Source organism: Aquarana catesbeiana, linkage group LG06, assembly GCF_042186555.1.
Source record: "Aquarana catesbeiana isolate 2022-GZ linkage group LG06, ASM4218655v1, whole genome shotgun sequence".
NCBI classification, from domain to species: Eukaryota; Metazoa; Chordata; class Amphibia; order Anura; family Ranidae; genus Aquarana; species Aquarana catesbeiana.
The window spans coordinates 26,277,272-26,289,586 of record NC_133329.1 but is presented as its reverse complement, the minus strand read 5'-3'; positions in this window follow the sequence as shown (position 1 = coordinate 26,289,586).

The window sequence follows — 12,315 nt, the reverse complement described above, 5'->3', positions numbered from 1 at the left end:
AGTTTTACCAAATCAGGAACAGTCTCTCCCAATTAGGGACAGCCTCTCCATTTCAGGGACAGTCTCTCCATATCAGGGACAGACTCTCCCAATCAAGGACAGTCTCTACAAATCAGCGACAGTCTCTCCAAATCAGGGACAGTCTCTCCAAATCAATGAAAGTCTCTCCAAATCAAGGACAGCCTCTCCAAATCAGGGACAGTTTCTCCAAATTAGGGACAGTCTCTACAAATCAGGAACAGCCTTTCCAAGTCAGGGACAGCCTCTTCAAATCAGGGACAGTCTCTGCAAATCAGGGACAGCCTCTCCAAATAAGGGACAGTCTCTACAAATCAGGGACATCCTCTCCAAATCAGGGACAGCCTCTCCATATCAGGGACAGTCTCTCCAAATCAGGGACAGTCTCTACAAATCAGGGACAGCCTCTACAAATCAGGGACAGCCTCTCCAAATCAGGGACTCTCTCTCCAAATCAGGGAAAGTCTCTCCAAATCAGGGACCGTCTCTACAAATCAGGGACAGCCTCTCCAAAGCAGGGACAGCCTCTCCAAATCAGGGACAGTCTCTCCAAATCATGGACAGTCTCTAAAAATCAGGGACAGCCTCTTCAAATCAGGGACAGCCTCTCCAAATCAGGGACTCTCTCTCCAAATCAGGAAAAGTCTCTCCAAATCAGGGACCGTCTCTACAAATCAGGGACAGCCTCTCCAAAGCAGGGACAGCCTCTCCAAATCAGGGACAGTCTCTCCAAATCATGGACAGTCTCTAAAAATCAGGGACAGCCTCTTCAAATCAGGGACAGTCTCTACAAATCAGGGACAGTCTCTGCAAATCAGGGACAGTCTCTCCAAATCAGGGACAGTCTCTCCAAATCAGGGAGAGTCTCTCCAAATCAGGGACTCTCTCTCCAAATCAGGGACAGTGTCTACAAATCAGGGACAGCCTCTACAAATCAGGGACAGTCTCTACAAATCAGGGACATCATCTACAAATCAGGGACAGCCTCTACAAATCAGGGACAGTCTCTACAAATCAGGGACATCATCTACAAATCAGGGACAGCCTCTACAAATCAGGGACAGTCTCTACAAATCAGGGACAGTCTCTCAAAATCAGGGACAGTCCCTCCAAATCAGGTACTCTCTCTCCAAATCAGGGAAAGTCTCTCCAAATCAGGGACTCTCTCTCCAAATTAGGGACAGTCTCTAAAAATCAGGGACAGTCGCTCCAAATCAACAACAGTCTCTCCAAATCAGGGACAGCCTCTCCAAATCAGGGACACACTCTCCAAATCAGGGACAGTCTCTCCAAATCAGGGACAGTCTCTCCAAATTAGGGTCTCTCCCTCCAAATTAGGGACAGTCTCTACAAATCAGGGACTCTCTCTCCATATCAGGGACAGTCTCTACAAATCAGGGACAGCCTCTCCAAAGCAGGGACAACCTCTCCAAATCGGGGACAGTCTCTCCAAATCAGGAACAATCTCTACAAATCAGGGAAAGCCTCTCCAAATCAGAGACAGCCCCTCCAAATCAAGGACAGTCTCTCCAAATCGGTGATAGCCTCAAGAAATCAGGGACAGTCTCTCCAAATCAGGGACTCTCTCTCCAAATTAGGGACAGTCTCTACAAATCAGGGACAGCCGTTCCAAATCAGGGACAGTCTCTCCAAATCAGGGACAGCCTCTCCAAATCAGAGACAGTCTCTCCAAATCAGGGACAGCCTCTCCAAATAAGGGACAGTCTCTCCAAATCAACGACAGTCTCTCCAAATCAGTGACAGCCTCTTCAAATCAGGGAAGTCTCTACAAATCAGGGACAGCCTTTCCAAATCAGGGACAGCCTCTTCAAGTCAGGGACAGTTTCTTCAAAACAGGGACTCTCTCTCCAAATCAGGGACTCTCTCTCCAAATCAGGGACTCTCTCTCCAAATCAGGGACAGTCTCTACAAATCAGGGACAGCCTCACCAAATCAGGGACAGTCTCTCCCAATTAGGGACAGCCTCTCAATTTCAGGGACAGTCTCTCCAAATCAGTGACAGCCTCTTCAAATCAGGGAAGTCTCTACAAATCAGGGACAGCCTTTCCAAATCAGGGACAGCCTCTTCAAGTCAGGGACAGTTTCTTCAAAACAGGGACTCTCTCTCCAAATCAGGGACTCTCTCTCCAAATCAGGGACTCTCTCTCCAAATCAGGGACAGTCTCTACAAATCAGGGACAGCCTCACCAAATCAGGGACAGTCTCTCCCAATTAGGGACAGCCTCTCAATTTCAGGGACAGTCTCTCCATATCAGGGACAGACTCTCCCAATCAAGGACAGTCTCTACAAATCAGCGACAGTCTCTCCAAATCAGGGACTCTCTCTCCAAATCAAGGACAGTCTCTCCAAATCAATGAAAGTCTCTCCAAATCAAGGACAGCCTCTCCAAATCAGGGACAGTTTCTCCAAATTAGGGACAGTCTCTACAAATCAGGAACAGCCTTTCCAAGTCAGGGACAGCCTCTTCAAATCAGGGACAGTCTCTCCAAATAAGGGACACTCTCTCCAAATCAGGGACAGTCTCTACAAATCAGGAACAGCCTTTCCAAATCAGGGACAGCCTCTCCAAATCTGGGACTCTCTTTCCAAATCTGGGACAGCCTCTCCAAATCAGGGACAGTCTCTGCAAATCAGGGACAGCCTCTCCAAATAAGGGACAGTCTCTACAAATCAGGGACATCCTCTCCAAATCAGGGACAGCCTCTCCATATCAGGGACAGTCTCTCCAAATCAGGGACAGTCTCTACAAATCAGGGACAGCCTCTACAAATCAGGGACAGCCTCTCCAAATCAGGGACTCTCTCTCCAAATCAGGGAAAGTCTCTCCAAATCAGGGACCGTCTCTACAAATCAGGGACAGCCTCTCCAAAGCAGGGACAGCCTCTCCAAATCAGGGACAGTCTCTCCAAATCATGGACAGTCTCTAAAAATCAGGGACAGCCTCTTCAAATCAGGGACAGTCTCTACAAATCAGGGACAGTCTCTGCAAATCAGGGACAGTCTCTCCAAATCAGGGACAGTCTCTCCAAATCAGGGACAGTCTCTACAAATCAGGGACAGCCTCTACAAATCAGGGACAGTCTCTACAAATCAGGGACATCATCTACAAATCAGGGACAGCCTCTACAAATCAGGGACAGTCTCTACAAATCAGGGACATCATCTACAAATCAGGGACAGCCTCTACAAATCAAGGACAGTCTCTACAAATCAGGGACAGTCTCTCAAAATCAGGGACAGTCCCTCCAAATCAGGTACTCTCTCTCCAAATCAGGGAAAGTCTCTCCAAATCAGGGACTCTCTCTCCAAATTAGGGACAGTCTCTAAAAATCAGGGACAGTCGCTCCAAATCAATGACAGTCTCTCCAAATCAGGGACAGCCTCTCCAAATCAGGGACACTCTCTCCAAATCAGGGACAGTCTCTCCAAATCAGGGACAGTCTCTCCAAATTAGGGTCTCTCCCTCCAAATGAGGGACAGTCTCTACAAATCAGGGACTCTCTCTCCATATCAGGGACAGTCTCTACAAATCAGGGACAGCCTCTCCAAAGCAGGGACAACCTCTCCAAATCAGGGACAGTCTCTCCAAATCAGGAACAATCTCTACAAATCAGGGAAAGCCTCTCCAAATCAGAGACAGCCCCTCCAAATCAAGGACAGTCTCTCCAAATCGGTGATAGCCTCAAGAAATCAGGGACAGTCTCTCCAAATCAGGGACTCTCTCTCCAAATTAGGGACAGTCTCTACAAATCAGGGACAGCCGTTCCAAATCAGGGACAGTCTCTCCAAATCAGGGACAACCTCTCCAAATCAGAGACAATCTCTCCAAATCAGGGACAGCCTCTCCAAATAAGGGACAGTCTCTCCAAATCAACGACAGTCTCTCCAAATCAGTGACAGCCTCTTCAAATCAGGGAAGTCTCTACAAATCAGAGACAGCCTCTCCAAATAAGGGACAGTCTCTCCAAATCAACGACAGTCTCTCCAAATCAGTGACAGCCTCTTCAAATCAGGGAAGTCTCTACAAATCAGGGACAGCCTCTTCAAGTCAGGGACAGTTTCTTCAAAACAGGGACTCTCTCTCCAAATCAGGGACTCTCTCTCCAAATCAGGGACTCTCTCTCCAAATCAGGGACAGTCTCTACAAATCAGGGACAGCCTCACCAAATCAGGGACAGTCTCTCCCAATTAGGGACAGCCTCTCAATTTCAGGGACAGTCTCTCCATATCAGGGACAGACTCTCCCAATCAAGGACAGTCTCTACAAATCAGGAACAGCCTTTCCAAGTCAGGGACAGCCTCTCCAAATCAGGGACACTCTCTCCAAATCAGGGACAGTCTCTACAAATCAGGAACAGCCTTTCCAAATCAGGGACAGCCTCTTCAAATCAGGGACAGCCTCTCCAAATCTGGGACTCTCTTTCCAAATCTGGGACAGTCTCTGCAAATCAGGGACAGCCTCTCCAAATAAGGGACAGTCTCTACAAATCAGGGACAGTCTCTCCCAATTAGGGACAGCCTCTCAATTTCAGGGACAGTCTCTCCATATCAGGGACAGACTCTCCCAATCAAGGACAGTCTCTCCAAATCAGGGACTCTCTCTCCAAATCAAGGACAGTCTCTCCAAATCAATGAAAGTCTCTCCAAATCAAGGACAGCCTCTCCAAATCAGGGACAGTTTCTCCAAATTAGGGACAGTCTCTACAAATCAGGAACAGCCTTTCCAAGTCAGGGACAGCCTCTTCAAATCAGGGACAGTCTCTCCAAATCAGGGACTCTCTTTCCAAATCAGGGACAGCCTCTCCAAATCAGGGACTCTCTCTCCAAATCAGGGAAAGTCTCTCCAAATCAGGGACCGTCTCTACAAATCAGGGACAGCCTCTCCAAAGCAGGGACAGCCTCTCCAAATCAGGGACAGTCTCTCCAAATCATGGACAGTCTCTAAAAATCAGGGACAGCCTCTTCAAATCAGGGACAGTCTCTACAAATCAGGGACAGTCTCTGCAAATCAGGGACAGTCTCTCCAAATCAGGTACAGTCTCTCCAAATCAGGGAGAGTCTCTCCAAATCAGGGACTCTCTCTCCAAATCAGGGACAGTGTCTACAAATCAGGGACAGCCTCTCCAAAGCAGGGACAACCTCTCCAAATCAGGGACAGTCTCTCCAAATCAGGGACAGTCTCTACAAATCAGGGACAGTCTCCCCAAATCAGGGACAGTCTCTACAAATCAGGGACAGCCTCTACAAATCAGGGACAGTCTCTACAAATCAGGGACATCATCTACAAATCAGGGACAGCCTCTACAAATCAGGGACAGTCTCTACAAATCAGGGACATCATCTACAAATCAGGGACAGCCTCTACAAATCAAGGACAGTCTCTACAAATCAGGGACAGTCTCTCAAAATCAGGGACAGTCCCTCCAAATCAGGTACTCTCTCTCCAAATCAGGGAAAGTCTCTCCAAACTAGGGACTCTCTCTCCAAATTAGGGACAGTCTCTAAAAATCAGGGACAGTCGCTCCAAATCAACGACAGTCTCTCCAAATCAGGGACAGCCTCTCCAAATCAGGGACACTCTCTCCAAATCAGGGACAGTCTCTCCAAATCAGGGACAGTCTCTCCAAATTAGGGTCTCTCCCTCCAAATCAGGGACAGTCTCTACAAATCAGGGACTCTCTCTCCATATCAGGGACAGTCTCTACAAATCAGGGACAGCCTCTCCAAAGCAGGGACAACCTCTCCAAATCGGGGACAATCTCTCCAAATCAGGATCAATCTCTACAAATCAGGGAAAGCCTCTCCAAATCAGAGACAGCCTCTCCAAATCAAGGACAGTCTCTCCAAATCGGTGATAGCCTCAAGAAATCAGGGACAGTCTCTCCAAATCAGGGACTCTCTCTCCAAATTAGGGACAGTCTCTACAAATCAGGGACAGCCGTTCCAAATCAGGGACAGTCTCTCCAAATCAGGGACAGCCTCTCCAAATCAGAGACAGTCTCTCCAAATCAGGGACAGCCTCTCCAAATAAGGGACAGTCTCTCCAAATCAACGACAGTCTCTCCAAATCAGTGACAGCCTCTTCAAATCAGGGAAGTCTCTACAAATCAGGGACAGCCTTTCCAAATCAGGGACAGCCTCTTCAAGTCAGGGACAGTTTCTTCAAAACAGGGACTCTCTCTCCAAATCAGGCTCTCTCTCTCCAAATCAGGGACTCTCTCTCCAAATCAGGGACAGTCTCTACAAATCAGGGACAGCCTCACCAAATCAGGGACAGTGTCTCCCAATTAGGGACAGCCTCTCAATTTCAGGGACAGTCTCTCCATATCAGGGACAGACTCTCCCAATCAAGGACAGTCTCTACAAATCAGCGACAGTCTCTCCAAATCAGGGACTCTCTCTCCAAATCAAGGACAGTCTCTCCAAATCAATGAAAGTCTCTCCAAATCAAGGACAGCCTCTCCAAATCAGGGACAGTTTCTCCAAATTAGGGACAGTCTCTACAAATCAGGAACAGCCTTTCCAAGTCAGGGACAGCCTCTTCAAATCAGGGACAGTCTCTCCAAATCAGGGACTCTCTTTTCAAATCAGGGACAGCCTCTCCAAATCAGGGACAGTCTCTCCAAATAAGGGACACTCTCTCCAAATCAGGGACAGTCTCTACAAATCAGGAACAGCCTTTCCAAATCAGGGACAGCCTTTTCAAATCAGGGACAGCCTCTCCAAATCTGGGACTCTCTTTCCAAATCTGGGACAGCCTCTCCAAATCAGGGACAGTCTCTGCAAATCAGGGACAGCCTCTACAAATCAGGGACAGCCTCTCCAAATCAGGGACTCTCTCTCCAAATCAGGGACCGTCTCTACAAATCATGGACAGCCTCTCCAAAGCAGGGACAGCCTCTCCAAATCAGGGACAGTCTCTCCAAATCATGGACAGTCTCTAAAAATCAGGGACAGCCTCTTCAAATCAGGGACAGTCTCTACAAATCAGGGACAGTCTCTGCAAATCAGGGACAGCCTCTCCAAATCAGGGACAGTCTCTCCAAATCAGGGAGAGTCTCTCCAAATCAGGGACTCTCTCTCCAAATCAGGGACAGTGTCTACAAATCAGGGACAGCCTCTCCAAAGCAGGGACAACCTCTCCAAATCAGGGACAGTCTCTCCAAATCAGGGACAGTCTCTACAAATCAGGGACAGTCTCCCCAAATCAGGGACAGTCTCTACAAATCAGGGACAGCCTCTACAAATCAGGCACAGCCTCTACAAATCAGGGACAGTCTCTACAAATCAGGGACATCATCTACAAATCAGGGACAGCCTCTACAAATCAGGGACAGTCTCTACAAATCAGGGACATCATCTACAAATCAGGGACAGCCTCTACAAATCAAGGACAGTCTCTACAAATCAGGGACAGTCTCTCAAAATCAGGGACAGTCCCTCCAAATCAGGTACTCTCTCTCCAAATCAGGGAAAGTCTCTCCAAACTAGGGACTCTCTCTCCAAATTAGGGACAGTCTCTAAAAATCAGGGACAGTCGCTCCAAATCAACGACAGTCTCTCCAAATCAGGGACAGCCTCTTCAAATCAGGGACACTCTCTCCAAATCAGGGACAGTCTCTCCAAATCAGGGACAGTCTCTCCAAATTAGGGTCTCTCCCTCCAAATCAGGGACAGTCTCTACAAATCAGGGACTCTCTCTCCATATCAGGGACAGTCTCTACAAATCAGGGACAGCCTCTCCAAAGCAGGGACATCCTCTCCAAATCGGGGACAGTCTCTCCAAATCAGGAACAATCTCTACAAATCAGGGAAAGCCTCTCCAAATCAGAGACAGCCCCTCCAAATCAAGGACAGTCTCTCCAAATCGGTGATAGCCTCAAGAAATCAGGGACAGTCTCTCCAAATCAGGGACTCTCTCTCCAAATTAGGGACAGTCTCTACAAATCAGGGACAGCCGTTCCAAATCAGGGACAGTCTCTCCAAATCAGGGACTGCCTCTCCAAATCAGAGACAGTCTCTCCCAATCAGGGACAGCCTCTCCAAATAAGGGACAGTCTCTCCAAATCAATGACAGTCTCTCCAAATCAGTGACAGCCTCTTTAAATCAGGGAAGTCTCTACAAATCAGGGACAGCCTTTCCAAATCAGGAACAGCCTCTTCAAGTCAGGGACAGTTTCTTCAAAACAGGGACTATCTCTCCAAATCAGGGACTCTCTCTCCAAATCAGGGACTCTCTCTCCAAATCAGGGACAGTTTCTCCAAATTAGGGACAGTCTCTACAAATCAGGAACAGCCTTTCCAAGTCAGGGACAGCCTCTCCAAATCAGGGACAGTCTCTCCAAATCAGGGACTCTCTTTCCAAATCAGGGACAGCCTCTCCAAATCAGGGACAGTCTCTCCAAATAAGGGATACTCTCTCCAAATCAGGGACAGTCTCTACAAATCAGGAACAGCCTTTCCAAATCAGGGACAGCCTCTTCAAATCAGGGACAGCCTCTCCAAATCTGGGACTCTCTTTCCAAATCTGGGACAGCCTCTCCAAATCAGGGACAGTCTCTGCAAATCAGGGACAGCCTCTCCAAATAAGGGACAGTCTCTACAAATCAGGGACATCCTCTCCAAATCAGGGACAGCCTCTCCATATCAGGGACAGTCTCTCCAAATCAGGGACAGTCTCTACAAATCAGGGACAGCCTCTACAAATCAGGGACAGCCTCTCCAAATCAGGGACTCTCTCTCCAAATCAGGGAAAGTCTCTCCAAATCAGGGACCGTCTCTACAAATCAGGGACAGCCTCTCCAAAGCAGGGACAGCCTCTCCAAATCAGGGACAGTCTCTCCAAATCATGGACAGTCTCTAAAAATCAGGGACAGCCTCTTCAAATCAGGGACAGTCTCTACAAATCAGGGACAGTCTCTGCAAATCAGGGACAGTCTCTCCAAATCAGGGACAGTCTCTCCAAATCAGGGAGAGTCTCTCCAAATCAGGGACTCTCTCTCCAAATCAGGGACAGTGTCTACAAATCAGGGACAGCCTCTCCAAAGCAGGGACAACCTCTCCAAATCAGGGACAGTCTCTCCAAATCAGGGACAGTCTCTACAAATCAGGGACTCTCTCTCCAAATTAGGGACAGTCTCTAAAAATCAGGGACAGTCGCTCCAAATCAACGACAGTCTCTCCAAATCAGTGACAGCCTCTCCAAATCAGGGACTCTCTCTCCAAATCAGGGAAGACTCTACAAATCAGGGACAGCCTCTCCAAAGCAGGGACAGCCTCTCCAAATCAGGGACAGTCTCTCCAAATCATGGACAGTCTCTAAAAATCAGGGACAGCCTCTACAAATCAGGGACAGCCTCCCCAAATCAGGAACAGCCTCTCCAAATCAGGGACAGTCTCCCCAAATCAATGACAGTCTCTCCAAATCAGGGACAGTCTCTCAAAATCAGGGACAGTCCCTCCAAATCAGGTACTCTCTCTCCAAATCAGGGAAAGTCTCTCCAAATCAGGGACTCTCTCTCCAAATTAGGGACAGTCTCTAAAAATCAGGGACAGTCGCTCCAAATCAACGACAGTCTCTCCAAATCAGGGACAGCCTCTCCATATCAGGGACAGTCTCTCCAAATCAGGGACAGTCTCTACAAATCAGGGACAGCCTCTCCAAATCAGGGACAGCCTCTCCAAATCAGGGACAGTCTCTCCAAATCAGGGACAGTCTCTACAAATCAGGGACAGCCTCTCCAAATCAGGGACAGCCTCTCCAAATCAGGGACAGTCTCTCCAAATCAGGGACAGTCTCTACAAATCAGGGACAGCCTCTCCAAATCAGGGACAGTCTCTCCAAATCAGGGAGAGTCTCTCCAAATCAGGGACTCTCTCTCCAAATCAGGGACAGTGTCTACAAATCAGGGACAGCCTCTCCAAAGCAGGGACAACCTCTCCAAATCAGGGAGAGTCTCTCCAAATCAGGGACTCTCTCTCCAAATCAGGGACAGTGTCTACAAATCAGGGACAGCCTCTCCAAAGCAGGGACAACCTCTCCAAATCAGGGACAGTCTCTCCAAATCAGGGACAGTCTCTACAAATCAGGGACAGCCTCCCCAAATCAGGAACAGCCTCTCCAAATCAGGGACAGTCTCCCCAAATCAATGACAGTCTCTCCAAATCAGGGACAGTCTCTCAAAATCAGGGACAGTCCCTCCAAATCAGGTACTCTCTCTCCAAATCAGGGAAAGTCTCTCCAAATCAGGGACTCTCTCTCCAAATTAGGGACAGTCTCTAAAAATCAGGGACAGTCGCTCCAAATCAACGACAGTCTCTCCAAATCAGTGACAGCCTCTCCAAATCAGGGACTCTCTCTCCAAATCAGGGAAGACTCTACAAATCAGGGACAGCCTTTACAAATCAGGGACAGCCTCTTCAAGTCAGGGACAGTTTCTTCAAAACAGGGACTCTCTCTCCAAATCAGGGACTCTCTCTCCAAATCAGGGACAGCCTCTCCAAATCTGGGACAGTCTCTCCCAATTAGGGACAGCCTCTCCATTTCAGGGACAGTCTCTCCATATCAGGGACAGACTCTCCCAATCAGGGACAGTCTCTACAAATCAGCGACAGTCTCTCCAAATCAGGGACAGCCTCTCCAAATCTGGGACTCTCTTTCCAAATCAGGGACTCTCTTTCCAAATCAGGGACTCTCTTTCCAAATCAGGGACAGTCTCTACAAATCAGAGACAGCCTCCCCAATTCAGGGACAGCCTCTCCAAATCAGGGACAGTCTCTCCAAATTAGGGATAGTCTCTCCAAATAAGGGACAGTCTCCACAAATCAGGAACAGCCTTTCCAAATCAGGGACAGCCTCTTCAAATCAGGGACAGTTTCTCCAAATCAGGGACAGTCTCTCAAAATCAGAGACTCTCTCTCCAAATCAGGGACTCTCTCTCCAAATTAGGGACAGTCTCTACAAATCAGGGACGCCTCTCCAAATCAGGGACAGTCTCTCCAAATCAGGGACTCTCTAAAATTCAGGGACAGTCTCTCCAAATCAGGGACAGCCTCTCCAAATCAGGGACACTCTCTCCAAATCAGGGACAGTCTCTCCAAATCAGGGACAGTCTCTCCAAATTAGGGTCTCTCCCTCCAAATCAGGGACAGTCTCTACAAATCAGGGACTCTCTCTCCATATCAGGGACAGTCTCTACAAATCAGGGACAGCCTCTCCAAAGCAGGGACAACCTCTCCAAATCGGGGACAGTCTCTCCAAATCAGGGACAGTCTCTACAAATCAGGGAAAGCCTCTCCAAATCAGAGACAGCCCCTCCAAATCAAGGACAGTCTATCCAAATCGGTGATAACCTCAAGAAATCAGGGACAGTCTCTCCAAATCAGGGACTCTCTCTCCAAATTAGGGACAGTCTCTACAAATCAGGGACAGCCGTTCCAAATCAGGGACAGTCTCTCCAAATCAGGGACAGCCTCTCCAAATCAGAGACAGTCTCTCCAAATCAGGGACAGCCTCTCTAAATCAGGTACAGTCTCTCTAAATCAGGGACTGCCTCTTCCAATCAGGGACAGCCTCTCCATATCAGGGACAGTCTCTCCCAATCAGGGACAGTCTCTACAAATCAGCGACAGTCTCTCCAAATCAGGGACAGTCTCTCCAAATCAGGGACTCTCTCTCTAAATCAGGGACAGTCTCTACAAATCAGGGACAGTCTCGCCAAATCAGGGACAGCCTCTCCAAATTAGGGACACCTTCTCTAAATGAGGGACTCTCTCTTCAAATCAGGGACAGCCTCTCCAAATCAGGGACAGTCTCTCCAAATCTGGGACTCTCTTTCCAAATCAGGGAAAGCCTCTCCAAATCAGGGACCGTCTCTACAAATCAGGGACAGCCTCTCCAAAGCAGGGACAGCCTCTCCAAATCAGGGACAGTCTCTCCAAATCATGGACAGTCTCTCCAAATCAGGGACAGCCTCTTCAAATCAGGGACAGTCTCTACAAATCAGGGAGAGTCTCTTCAAATCAGGGACTCTCTCTCCAAATCAGGGACAGTGTCTACAAATCAGGGACAGCCTCTCCAAAGCAGGGACAACCTCTCCAAATCAGGGACAGTCTCTCCAAATCAGGGACAGTCTCTACAAATCAGGGACAGCCTCCCCAAATCAGGGACAGCCTCTCCAAATCAGGGACAGTCTCTCCAAATCAATGACAGTCTCTCCAAATCAGGGACAGTCTCTACAAATCAGGGACAGCCTCTACAAATCAGGGACAGTCTC